Source organism: Mobula hypostoma, chromosome 10, assembly GCF_963921235.1.
Source record: "Mobula hypostoma chromosome 10, sMobHyp1.1, whole genome shotgun sequence".
Lineage (NCBI taxonomy): Eukaryota > Metazoa > Chordata > Chondrichthyes > Myliobatiformes > Myliobatidae > Mobula > Mobula hypostoma.
Window position 1 is genome coordinate 50194413 of NC_086106.1, and position 12142 is coordinate 50206554.

The 12142-nt window shown below is 43.8% G+C and overlaps 1 protein-coding gene across 2 annotated transcripts in view; it reads left to right on the forward strand.

Moving 5' to 3' along the window:
• Nucleotides 1–12142, forward strand: part of LOC134352891 (plastin-3-like) — a 142044-nt gene that overhangs the window by 1065 nt on the left and 128837 nt on the right. The window lies entirely within an intron of this gene.

Sequence of the window (12142 nt, forward strand, 5' to 3'; positions counted from 1 at the left end):
AGGGCTCTGTGAATTATAAAAGACAGTAAGACCTTGCTGTCCCATAGCCTCCTTTGTTTTGCAAACTATTACTGTGTATATTGTCGTCAGATGCTTTGTAGCAGGCTATCCATGCGAGTTGAGCCAAAACCCAGTGAATCGACGAGGAGAATGCAGATTACAGCTAGAAGTGTCTTCAGGAAGAATGCTTGTTGCAACAGGACCCAGTCTGCGAAGTGATGCATGTTGTAACTGAATTCCATGTATCCCGAGGAAAATGTTGGTTACCTTGCTGGATGCAGCCACAGGGCGGGCATACTGTATAAACTGGCAGAGTTCTGTACCATTGATCCAGAGATACAAGTTCAAATTTAATTTCAGTGTGTTGGATTTATGTGAAGCTTCCCTGGTTTACTAATACTTTTCAGGAAACAAAGTCTGCCATCCTTGACTGGTGTGACCTCGTATGATTCCAGGTCACCTATATGGTTGACACTTAACTGCCTCCTCAGTTGAGGATGGGTGTTTCGAGTAATGACCTTAAGTCATGGAATAATAAATTTGAAAGAATACACAGACATAGATCTTGATGAAGCCATGGGGAATATGGAATTGCTTTGAAAGATAAAGATTAGCTTTATTTACATGCATTGTTTTGAAAGCATTGTTTGCATCAAATTAAGTCAGTGAGGATTGTGCTCATCTGCCCACAATTGTCAGCATGCTTCCAGCACTAACACTATCCACAAGTCACTAACCCTAACTGTACAGCTTTGAAATGTGTGAGGAAACTGAATCCCCAGAGGAAGCTGAATCCCCAGAGGAAGCGCATGTGGTTACAGGGAGAACGTAAAAACTCCTTGCAGACAGCAGCTGCCTCTCTGTTGTGAAGTCATGACATTTAACAGAACACAGTATGAACTAAAATCAGATCATCCCTAACTTGTTCTGTAGAAAATGTGCCCAGATCCAGTTAATAAATCTGCTCGTCCACCACCCCAAGAATTCCTTAAGTGAATCAAATGGTTAGAAATACCTGACAAATGAGGGAGCACCTGTGGAGAGGGAGACAGTTAACATATCGGGTCAATGACTGCAAGGTTAAATTCTTGAGATACTGCTTAATCTGCCGAGTAACATCAGGATGTTCAGTTTTTATTTTAGATTTCCAGCAACTCCTGTTCTTCTTTGATTTAAAAAAAAGCCCATCTTTTGTGAGCTGCACCCTTTAAAAGTGCAGATAATAATTTAATGTTGACACAGTTTCCAGATGTTAAACTGGAGGAAATTGCAGCTCAATCAAGCCTCAACATTGCACAGTCTTTCCAACCACACAAAGTTGGCCATGAAAGCTGTTAAGAATGCCAAGGCTGTGAAGTGCTGGAGTTGATGTGAATCAACACTTGGGGGTTGGATAAAATTGGGAATTGAGATGCAAAACCTCTAACTACCATTGAGTTTGATATGGGAGCATGTTGATACTGTATGTATGGGCCCACCTCTTTTGTATTTGTATATTGCTACTGTGTGGGCACGTGGCCAAGTGGTTAAGGCATTCGACTAGCAATCTGAAGGTCGTGAGTTCGAGCCCCAGCCAAGGCAGAATGTTGTGTCCTTGAGCAAAGCCCTTAACCACACAGTGCTCTGCGACAACCCTTGGACAACATCGGTGTCGTGGAGTCCATACAACCTTGCCCAGGCCTGTGCCTTGTAGAGTGAAGACTTTTCAGGCGCAGATCCATGGTCTCGCAGATGCCTTTAATTTAATTTAATTTAATTGCTAAGAGACTGTCCAGATTGGGAAAAGGATCAGGATTGAATATGGGGACTCAGTGATAATGAGGATGTGACAGGATAATCCATTGTCATAGATAATGATTAAGTCATTTTATGCCAGAATGACTCCTCCAGTGTGAGTCATTGAGACAGATCATAGAGGAAATCAGCAGCCATGAATGGTGTGATCAATTGTAGTGCTAATCATGCAGTACATTGTGAAAGTGTCTGCACAGAAACACTACAGTGGCATTTTTGGGTGATGGTTGAGTGGTGGGATTGACCTACTGCAGTGGGTGATCCAACTCTTGCTTTAAGTTAATACACATCGAGTGTACCTGTCAAGAATATGCCACTGGCAGATTACAACCCAATTTTATTTTTTTTCTTTGGTATTAAAGGAGATCATTTAACCTATTAGGTCAATGCCAGCCCACTGATCTGTCCCATCCAATACTAATTTTATTTAATCTGTTATTCCCACAATTCTACCACCTATCTATATTAGGGACAATTTACAGTAGCCAGTTAACCTACCAACCTACATGTCTTTGGATATAAAAGGAAACTGGACCATCGGGTTGGGGCGGTGGGGGCATCTGTCGTGAAATTTGTTGTTTTGGTCGTAGGCAACACTGGTCCGTTTTGAGCATAGTTCATTGAAACTGAGACATCTGCTCTGCTTGATAGCAGTCCTATGTCAACGTTGTAATGCTACACATTAAAAAAAAATGTGAAGTTAAGGTGAAATGAATATTACAATTTTTCTCAAACATGGGTAGAAAAACAGATCTGAAAATAATTCATAAAATACAATTTCGTATGCACTATTACTGCTTAAAGGATTCGGGTTTATATTTGAAGTGCAGGCACAGTTACAGTGTAGGAAATTTCAGAATCCGGTTTAATATCACTAGCACACGTTGTGAAATTTGTTGTTTTGTGGCATCAGTACATTGCAGTACATACTAAATGTGAGCGATTGGTTATTTGCTGTATCCAATGATGACAGAGGACCTGTGTGGGAGAATTTTTAAAGTGGAAAAGCCGTTGCACTGGGGTAGCTCCACTCCCTTGACCTCAGACGTCCAGTTCGGGTGGTATGAGTAGTCATTGCAAATGGGGTCCTTCCTGGTTGCAGTGGATGACCGTGAGATTTTTCTGTGCCTCATCATGCTCTTTGCTCTCTGCAAAGCATTGCAGAACTGCCTTCCTGGCCAGTGGGTCTCACTGTTGACCTCATTTGCTCAGTCCACCAGAGTTGCCTTCGCATGCTAGGACAGACACGTCGCTATCTCACCAGGGTATGAGACCTGCAGACTACCCTCACCAGATTTACTCTCCCTGGCGAAGCGGTGTACCAGGGGTGTGGCTGCAATCGCATGCAAGCAGTTACTTGGAGCCTTATGCTTCATTAGATTAGATTAGATTCAACTTTATTGTCATTATGCCGAGTACAGATACAAAGCATTTAGCATCTGACTAGAAATGCAAGTAATAGTGTTACTTACAAAATAACTGCGAATAAAAGAAAATGCTACAGCACACAAGTATAAAAGTACTGGGACAGTACAATATGGATGCAATACTGCTTAGCGCTGTGATGAGAGGTTCAGCAGTGTCACAGCCTCGGGGAAGAAGCGCTTCCTGTGCCTGCTGGTGTGGGAGCGGAGGCTCCTGTAGCGCCTACCAGATGGGTGGAGAATAACAAGTCCATGGTTAGGGTGAGATGCATCCCTGATAATGCTTTTCGCCCTGCCCAGGCAGCATTTATGGTAGATGTTCTCAATGGTGGGCAATTGGGTGCCGATAATCCACTGGGCAGTTTTCACCACACACTGGAGTGCTTTGCGGTCTGATATGGGACAATTGCCGTACCACACTGAGATGCAGTGGGTGAGTATGCTCTCAGTGGTACAGCAGTAAAAGTCCGTCGGTATCCTGGGACAGAGATGAGTTTTCCTGATGCTCCGCAGGAAATAAAGGCACTGTTGCGCCTTTTTGATCAGGATGGAGGAGTTCAGGGACCAGGTGAGATCCTCAGACATGTGGACACCAAGGAATTTGAAGCTTGATACACGCTCCACTACAGTTCCGTTGATGTAGATGGGGTCATGAGTGTGACTCCTGGCGTGCCTGAAGTCCACAATGATCTCCTTGGTCTTCTGGGTGTTAAGGGCCAGATTGTTGTCAGCACACCTCGCAGCCGGGTGCTGGATCTCCTCCCTGTAGGCCGTCTCGTCATCCTCCCTTATCAGACCAACCACCATGGTGTCATCTGCGAACTTGATTATGGAGTTAGAACCATGTACAGGAACGCAGTCATAGGTGAAAAGAGAGTACAGAAGAGGGCTCAGCACACAGCCTTGAGGCACGTCGGTGTGAGTGGAGGAGGAATCCATGGTTAGGGTGAGATGCATCCCTGATAATGCTGGTCTAACTTAACTGATTGGGGTCTGTTAGTCAGAAAGTCCAAGGCCCAATTGCAGAGGGATATGCTGATACCAAGCTGGCGAAGTTTGGTGATCAGCTTGGAGGGGATCACAGTATTGAATGCCGAACTAAAGTCAATGAACGGCATTCTGACGTAAGAGTTGGGGCTGTCCAGGTGGGTCAGGGCAGAGTGAAGTGCCATGGAGATGGCATCCTCTGTTGACCTGTTGGTGCAATAGGCAAATGGATTGGGGTCCAGAGTAGAGGGCAGACGGGATTTCAGATGTGGTAGGACCAGTCTCTCAAAGCACTTTGCAATGACGGGGGTGAGTGCAACTGGATGGAAGTTCAGTATTAAAAAATAAGTAATGCAAAAAAGGAAGCCATAAAAAATATAGTACGGTAGTGTACATGGGTTCATTGTCTATTCAGAAGTTTGATATCAGAGGGGAAAACCTTTCCTAAATTGCTGAGTGTGTCTTCAAGCTCCTGTACCACCACCTTGATGGTAGCAATAGGAAGAGGGCATGTCCTGGATGATGGGGGTCTTTTAAAGATGGTTGTTGTTGTTGTTTTTTTTTGAAGCATCACTTTCTGAAGATGTCCTCTGTGCTGGGGAGGCTAATTTTCCACGATGGACCTGCCTAGCACCTTTCTGTAGCTTTTTCAGATCCTGTTCAGTGGCCCCTTATACCAAAGTTTATGCAGCCAATTAGAATGTTCTCCAGGGTGCATCTGTAGAAATTTGCAAGCATCTTTGGTGACATACCAAATCTCCTCAAACTACTAAAATATAGCTGCTACTGTGCCTTCTTTATAATAGCATCAATTGGCAGTCAGTGTGGATCAGAAATAACATCAATGCACAATCACAGCAGATTGCATATAACATCTCCTCCTCGCTGACAATCAACACTGGCGCACCTCACTCTCATTATTGGGCCTTCAGGTTTTTGGGTTTGGTCATTGGGCTTCAACAGCCAGAGTTTTAATTGACCTTTAAACTTCAGTATTGGTATAGGTGTCTGGATTAGCCCATGATGGGATGCCAAACTCAAGGCCACGAACTTCAGGCTTGCTGATTTACCAGCCTTTGTGCCTCCTGTTCACAGGGACATCCGATCTGAGGACCCACAGTCATGGATGTCTGAGTAGAATATTAAGCAGAACTTCACTACTGTTTCTAGAAGTACTGTATGTCAGGATCCTGTCACTTTTACTTGAGATGATGAGTGTGCCCTTGGATTAAAACTTAATCCTAAAGATTGATCTCTCTTTGTAGCACATCCTCAGTACTGCTCTTGGGTATCATGCTGATTCTTCTCTCTCTAGATTAGACTGACCCTTGGGATGCATGGTGATTTGCAGCCACTCCATAGGTTCTGAACTGGCTGATGTGGCCAACGTGGGGCTGGCAGTCTCCATTCCATTGTGCAGAAGGTTCATAACAATGGGCAGGTTTGGAGTTGTTGCACTCTACCATTACAGTGTTTCTGTTTGTTCTCAGTATAGGGTTTTGAGGTTCCCATTGACTTCCATTACATTTTGATGCTGTGAACCAGGGATTCCTGAAAGTTGATGGGGATATTTATCATCTTTAAAGGAAGCTCGGTATATAGCCTTTTTTATGCCAGGAAACACTACCATTAACTGAGGGGTCCATGGAGCCAGGTTGGGAATTCCTGGTCTACATGGTACTATGTTGCCATAATGCGTTCCATGCTGGTTTCAGATTGGTGTCATGCCTGTATCGACACTGGCTGGATGTAATCAGGATGTTACTTGAGAGGTTGACCTGGTAGAGGGGGTTGATATTTGTTCACCTATTCTACCAATGCATTTGGAAGATATTATGGAGGCAGCATTGGTATTTAACTAGTCTTTTGAAGTGCTTGCTCTAGGTTGCCCATGTCACAGAAGTACATAGGAAAATCAGGATCATTGTTGCTTGGTTTCCCATAAACTTTGTACAGGTTTAAGGTCTTAGTGTTCGTGCACGTTTTTCTGAGACACTTGGGGACATTGCCTGAGGATGGAAGGCAATGATGAAATTCACGATTAGCATCTGCCTTTGTTGAGAAATGGGGAACGAGCATATTTTTTTAAGGTTTTGCCTTGGTCCTTTGTTCTTGGGAAGTGCTATGCATCAGGAGGAAGTTAATAGAGGACCTTTGGTTTGATATTCCTTTAAATGCATCATTGAATGGGTGAATGATAGAGCTCCTCCAATGTTGAGCGTACTGAAGTTTTGTCTCTTATTACAGCTCAACGACTGGTTGACATGATCTTCGTCCTGTAGTAGAGGCAACACAAGCTGAATGGTTTCTTTTTAGCCTGTAGATTAAATCCTGTCTAGCAAAGAGATAGTTGGAAGTGAGGTGTGGTATTGTGGCAAGTAAAACAGAGCCTTCCCTTCCTTGATGCTAATCTGAATGAAGATTGGGTGTCCTGTGGACCTTTTAACACAGGACGGTACAAGACCAAACAGGCTATATTGTGCTGATCCACACTAAATGGTCTGCTCCTGTTCATCATTCATATCCTTCTATTCTCGTCGTGTTTATCTAAATAGGTTCTTGATTAGTCAGAGTGTGAAGGGCTATAGGAGAAGGCAGGAAATTGAAGTTGAAAGGGGAAAATGAATCATCCGTGATGAAATGGTGGAGCAGACTCAATGGGCCAAATGGCCTAATTCTGCACCCATATTTTATGGTCTTGTGCTTTAGAAGCCTCTTAAACTCTACCAAACTGCCTGATTCCACTACTACATCTAGTAACCCTCCCTAGGCACTTATTGCTGTGTTTTTTTAAAAAAAAGAAAATTGCCCCTCATGTCCCCACCTTTAACTTTAAAATACTGTCCTCTGGTGTTTGACATTTCTACCCTGTGCAACAGATTCTGACTGTCTACCTTATCTATACCCCTCATAATTTTTAAAACCTCTTATCAGGTCTACCCTTGGCCTCCGATTCTCTCTGGAGAACAATCCAAGTTTATCTCACTTGTCTGTAGCTCATGTCCCCAAATGAGTCAGCATCCTGGTAAACTACTTCTGCATCTCTTCCACAGTCTGCATATCATTCCTATAATGGGGCAACCAGGTCTGCACATTATGCTCCCAGTGTCGTCTGACTGAAGTTTTATACAACTTCAGCATGCCTTCCTTATTCTTATACTCAATATTCCTATTGATGAAGACAAGCATTCTATGTACCTTCTCTACCACCTTATCTGCTCGCATAGGCTCTTTCAGTGAATTATGTACCTGGACTCCAAGATTCCACTGTGCCTCTATTTAATCAACCTACTGTTAACTGTATAATCAAGTACCATTAACCGTATACCTGGGCCTCAAGATTCCTCTGTTGTGCCTTTAATCAATCTACCGTTAACAGTACTTTCTCCTTCCATTTAACCTCTCAAAGTGCAATACTTCACATTTACCTGGAGTAAACTCCATCTGCCACTTCTCTGCCCATAGCTGTAATTGATCTACTGTATATCTCACTGTATTCTTTGATAATCTGATGTCGTCCACAGCTCCACGAATTGCAAATTTGCAAATCCACTCATCTTCATTTTCACCCAAATCATTGATGTATAGCTAAGCCACTTCTGAGTCCAAGCACCTTATCAAATGCCTTACTGAAGTCCATGTAGATAATGTCCACTGCCTTGCCCTTAGCAGCACCTCTGTGTGCTCCACAAAAAAACTCAATCAAGTTTGTAAGGCATGACCTGTTCTGGCAGTTATACTGACTGATCCTAAGCAGGCTATGACTTTCCAAATCTGCATAAATCCTATTCCTCTGTATTTTCTCCAGTAGCTTTCCCATCACTGACATGAGGCTCATTGACCTTCAATAATTTGAATTGTCCCCATTTTCCCTTCTTGAACAGAGGCACAATATTTGCTTCTCTCCAGTCATTTGGAACCTCACCTATTGCTGGTGAGAACATAGGGATCCTTGTTAAAGCCCCATTGAGATGGAGACGTAATGTAAAAGATTTTTACTCATGTATGTGAAGGATGTTAGAAATAAAGTCAATTCAATTAATTCAATCTCTTCATTTGGCTTATTTCAATACTCTGGAATAAATGCTATCGGATGCTGGGAAGTTGTTCACCCTAATGATTTTTGGCAAGCCCAGTTTAAAATATCCCTGCACATTGGCATGTCTCACTCTGTTTCCACTATCCACTGAGTTCTTCTTGGTAAATATCAATGTAAAGGCATTAACAATAACTCCCTAGGTTTTATGTAGACACCCAAGAGGTATAGCATTCGACTTGTAAGATGAAAACTTTCTAGGTGGGCTTTCACCCACAGCCCAAGACAAAATTATGGATTCAGGCCATACACGGGGTCTTAAGCACAATGATACAAGTTGACAATTCGGTGGAATGCACCTGGGAGCATTCCACCGAATTGTCAACTTGTATCATTGTGCTTAAGACCCCGTGTATGGCCTGAATCCATAATTTTGTCTTGGGCTGTGGGTGTACAAATCTTTTCAAAGGTAACATTGACTTTGGGTCTTGTTAAGCTAAGGTGATATCCATTATTTGCTGAAGCTGTGTCTGTGATGGTGTTAATTCTGCATGGGTTGTTTTTGACAGAGGATGTGATCAAGCTGAGTTTTATGAGGGTTGCACGGTCAAATTAAAAAAAAAAAAAAAATTGGGTGCCAAAACATTTACAATCTAGTGTTTTGGAAGAGTGCTTGCTGTTGGAATATTGGAAACATGGTATTAGAAATATAGAAAACCTACAGCACAATACAGGCCCTTTGGCCTACAAAGCTGTGCAGAACATGTCCCTACCTGAGGACTACCGAGGCTTTACCCATAGCCCTCTATTTTTCTAAACTCCATGTAGCCATACAGGAGTCTCTTAAAAGACCCAACCGTTTCCGCCTCCACTGCTGCTGCCGGCAGCCCATTCCACACACTCACCATTCTCTGCGTAAAAAAAAAACACTTACCCCTGACATCTCCTCTGTACCTGCTTCCAAGCACCTTAAAACTATGCCCTCTCGTGTTAGCCATTTCAGCCCTGGGGAAAAGCCTCTGACTATCCACACGATCAATGCCTCTCACTATCTTGTACACCTCTATCAGGTCACCTCTCATCCTACTTCGCTCCAAGGAGAAAAGACTGAGTTCATTCAATCTATTCTCATAAGGCACGCTCCCCAATCCAGGCAACATCCTTGTAAATCTCCTCTGCACCCTTTCTATGGTTTCCACGTCCTTCCTGTAGTGAGGTGACCAGAAATGAGCACAGTACTCCAAGTGGGGTCTGACCAGGGTCCTATATAGCTGCAACATTACCTCTCAGCTTTTAAACTCAATCCCACCATTGATGAAGGCCAATGCACCGTATGCCTTCTTGACCGCAGAGTCAACCTGTGCAGCAGCTTTTAGTGTCCTATGGACTTGGACTCCAAGATCCCTCTGATCCTCCACACTGCCAAGTCTTACCATTAATGTTATGTTCTGCCATCATATTTGACCTACCAAAATGAACCACCTCACACTTATTTGGGTTGAATGCCATCTGCCACTTTTCAGCCCAGTTTTGCGTTCTATCAGTGTCCTGCTGTAACCTCTGACAGCCCTCCACACTAACCACAACACCCCCAACCTTTGTGTCATCAGCAAATTTACTAACCCATCCCTCCACTTCCTCATCCAGGTCATTTATAAAAATCACCAAGAGTAGGGGTCCCAGAACAAATCTCTGAGGCACACCACTGGCCACCGACCTCCATGCAGAATATGACCCATCTACAACCACTCTTTTCCTTCTGTGGGCTAGCCAATTCTGGATCCACAAAGCAATGTCCCCTTGGATCTCATGCCTCCTTACTTCCTCAATAAGTCTTGCATGGGGTACCTTTTCAAATGCCTTGCTGAAATCCATATACACTACATCTACTCCTCTACCTTCATCAATGTCTTTAGTCACATCCTCAAAAAATTCAGTCAGGCTCGTAAGGCACAACCTGCCTTTGACAAAGCTATGCTGACTATTCCTAATTATGCCTCTCCAAATGTTCATAAAGCTTGCCTCTCAGGATCTTCCCAATCAATTTACCAACCACTGAAGTAAGACTCACTGGTCTATAATTTCCTGGGCTGCCGTCCTCTTTGATGATGGAAAGATCATTGCCAGAGGCTCAGCAATCTCCTCCCTCGCTTCCCACAGTAGCCTGGGGTACATCCCATCTGGTCCCGGTGACTTAGCCAACTTGATGCTTTCCAAAAGCTCTAGCACGTCCTCTTCCTTAATATCTACATGCTCAAGCTTTTCAGTCCACTGCAAGTCATCCCTACAATCGCCAAGATCCTTTTCCGTAGTGAATACTGAAGCAAAGTATTCATTAAGTACCTCTGCTATTTCCTCAGGTTTCATACACACTTTTCCACTGTCACACTTGATTGGTCCTATTCTCTCACGTCTTATCCTCTTGCTCTTCACATATTTGTAGAATGCCTTGGGGTTTTCCTTAATCCTGTCTGCCAAAGCCTTCTCATGGCCCCTTCTGGCTCTCCTAATTTCATTCTTCAGCTCCTTCCTGCTAGCCTTATAATCTTCTAGATTCCTATCATTACCTAATTTTTTGAACCTTTCGTAAGTTCTTCTTGACTAGATTTACAACAGCCTTCGTACACCACGGATCTTGTACCCTACCATCCTTTCCAGGTCTCATTGGAACGTGCCTACTCAGAACCCCATGCGAATATCCCCTGATCATTTGCCACATTCCTTCTGTACGATTCCCTGAGAACATCTGTTTCCAATTTATGCTTCCAAGTTCCTGCCTGATGGCCTCATATTTCCCCTTACTCCAATCAAACGTTTCTCTAACTTGTCTGTTCCTATCCCTCTCCACTGCTCTGGTAAAGGAGATAGAATTATTATCACTATCTCCAAAATGCTCTCCCACTGAGAGACCTGACACCTGACCAGGTTCATTTCCCAATACCAGATCAAGTACAGCCTCTCCTCTTGTAGGCTATACATATTGTGTCAAGAAACCTTCCTAAACACACCTAACAAATCCTACCCCATCTGAACCCCTCACTCTAGGGAGATGCCAATCAATATTTGGGAAATTAAAATCTCCCACCACAACAACCCCGTTATTATTACTCCTTTCCAGAATTTGTCTCCCTATCTGCTCCTTAATGTCCCTGTTACTATTGGGTGGTCTATAAAAAAAACACCCAGTGGAGTTATTGACCCCTTCCTATTTCATACTTCCACCCACAGAGACTCCATAGACAACCCCTCCATGACTTCCTCCTTTTCTGCAGCTGTGACAATATCTCTGATCAACAGTGCCACGCCCCCACCTCTTTTGCCTCCCTCCCTGTCCTATCTGAAGCCTGGCACTTGGAAGTAGCAATTCCTGCCCCTGCACCATCCAAGTCTTTGTAATGGCCACAACATCATAGCTCCAAGTTCTGATCCATTCTCTAAGCTCATGCACTTTGTTCATAATACTCCTCACATTAAAATGGACACATCTCAGACCATCAGTCTGAGTGTGTCCCTTCTCTATCACCTGCCTATCCTCCCTTTTGCACTGTCTCCAAGCTTTCTCTATTTGTGAGCCAACCTCCCTTTCCTCCGTCACTTCAGTTCAGTTCCCACCCCCTAGCAATTCTGGTTTAAACCCTCCCCAATAGCCTTCGCAAACCTCCCCGCCAAGATATTGGTCCCCCTCGGATTCAAGTGCAACCCATCCTTTTTGTACAGGTCACGCCTGTCCCAGAAGAGGTCCCAATGATCCAGAAATCTGAATCTCTGCCCCCTGCTCCAATCCCTCAGCCATGCACTTATCCTGCACCTCATTCTATTCCTATACTCATTGTCACGTGACACAGGCAGTAATCCCGAGATGACTACCTTTGAGGTCCTGCTTCTCAACTTCCTAACTCCC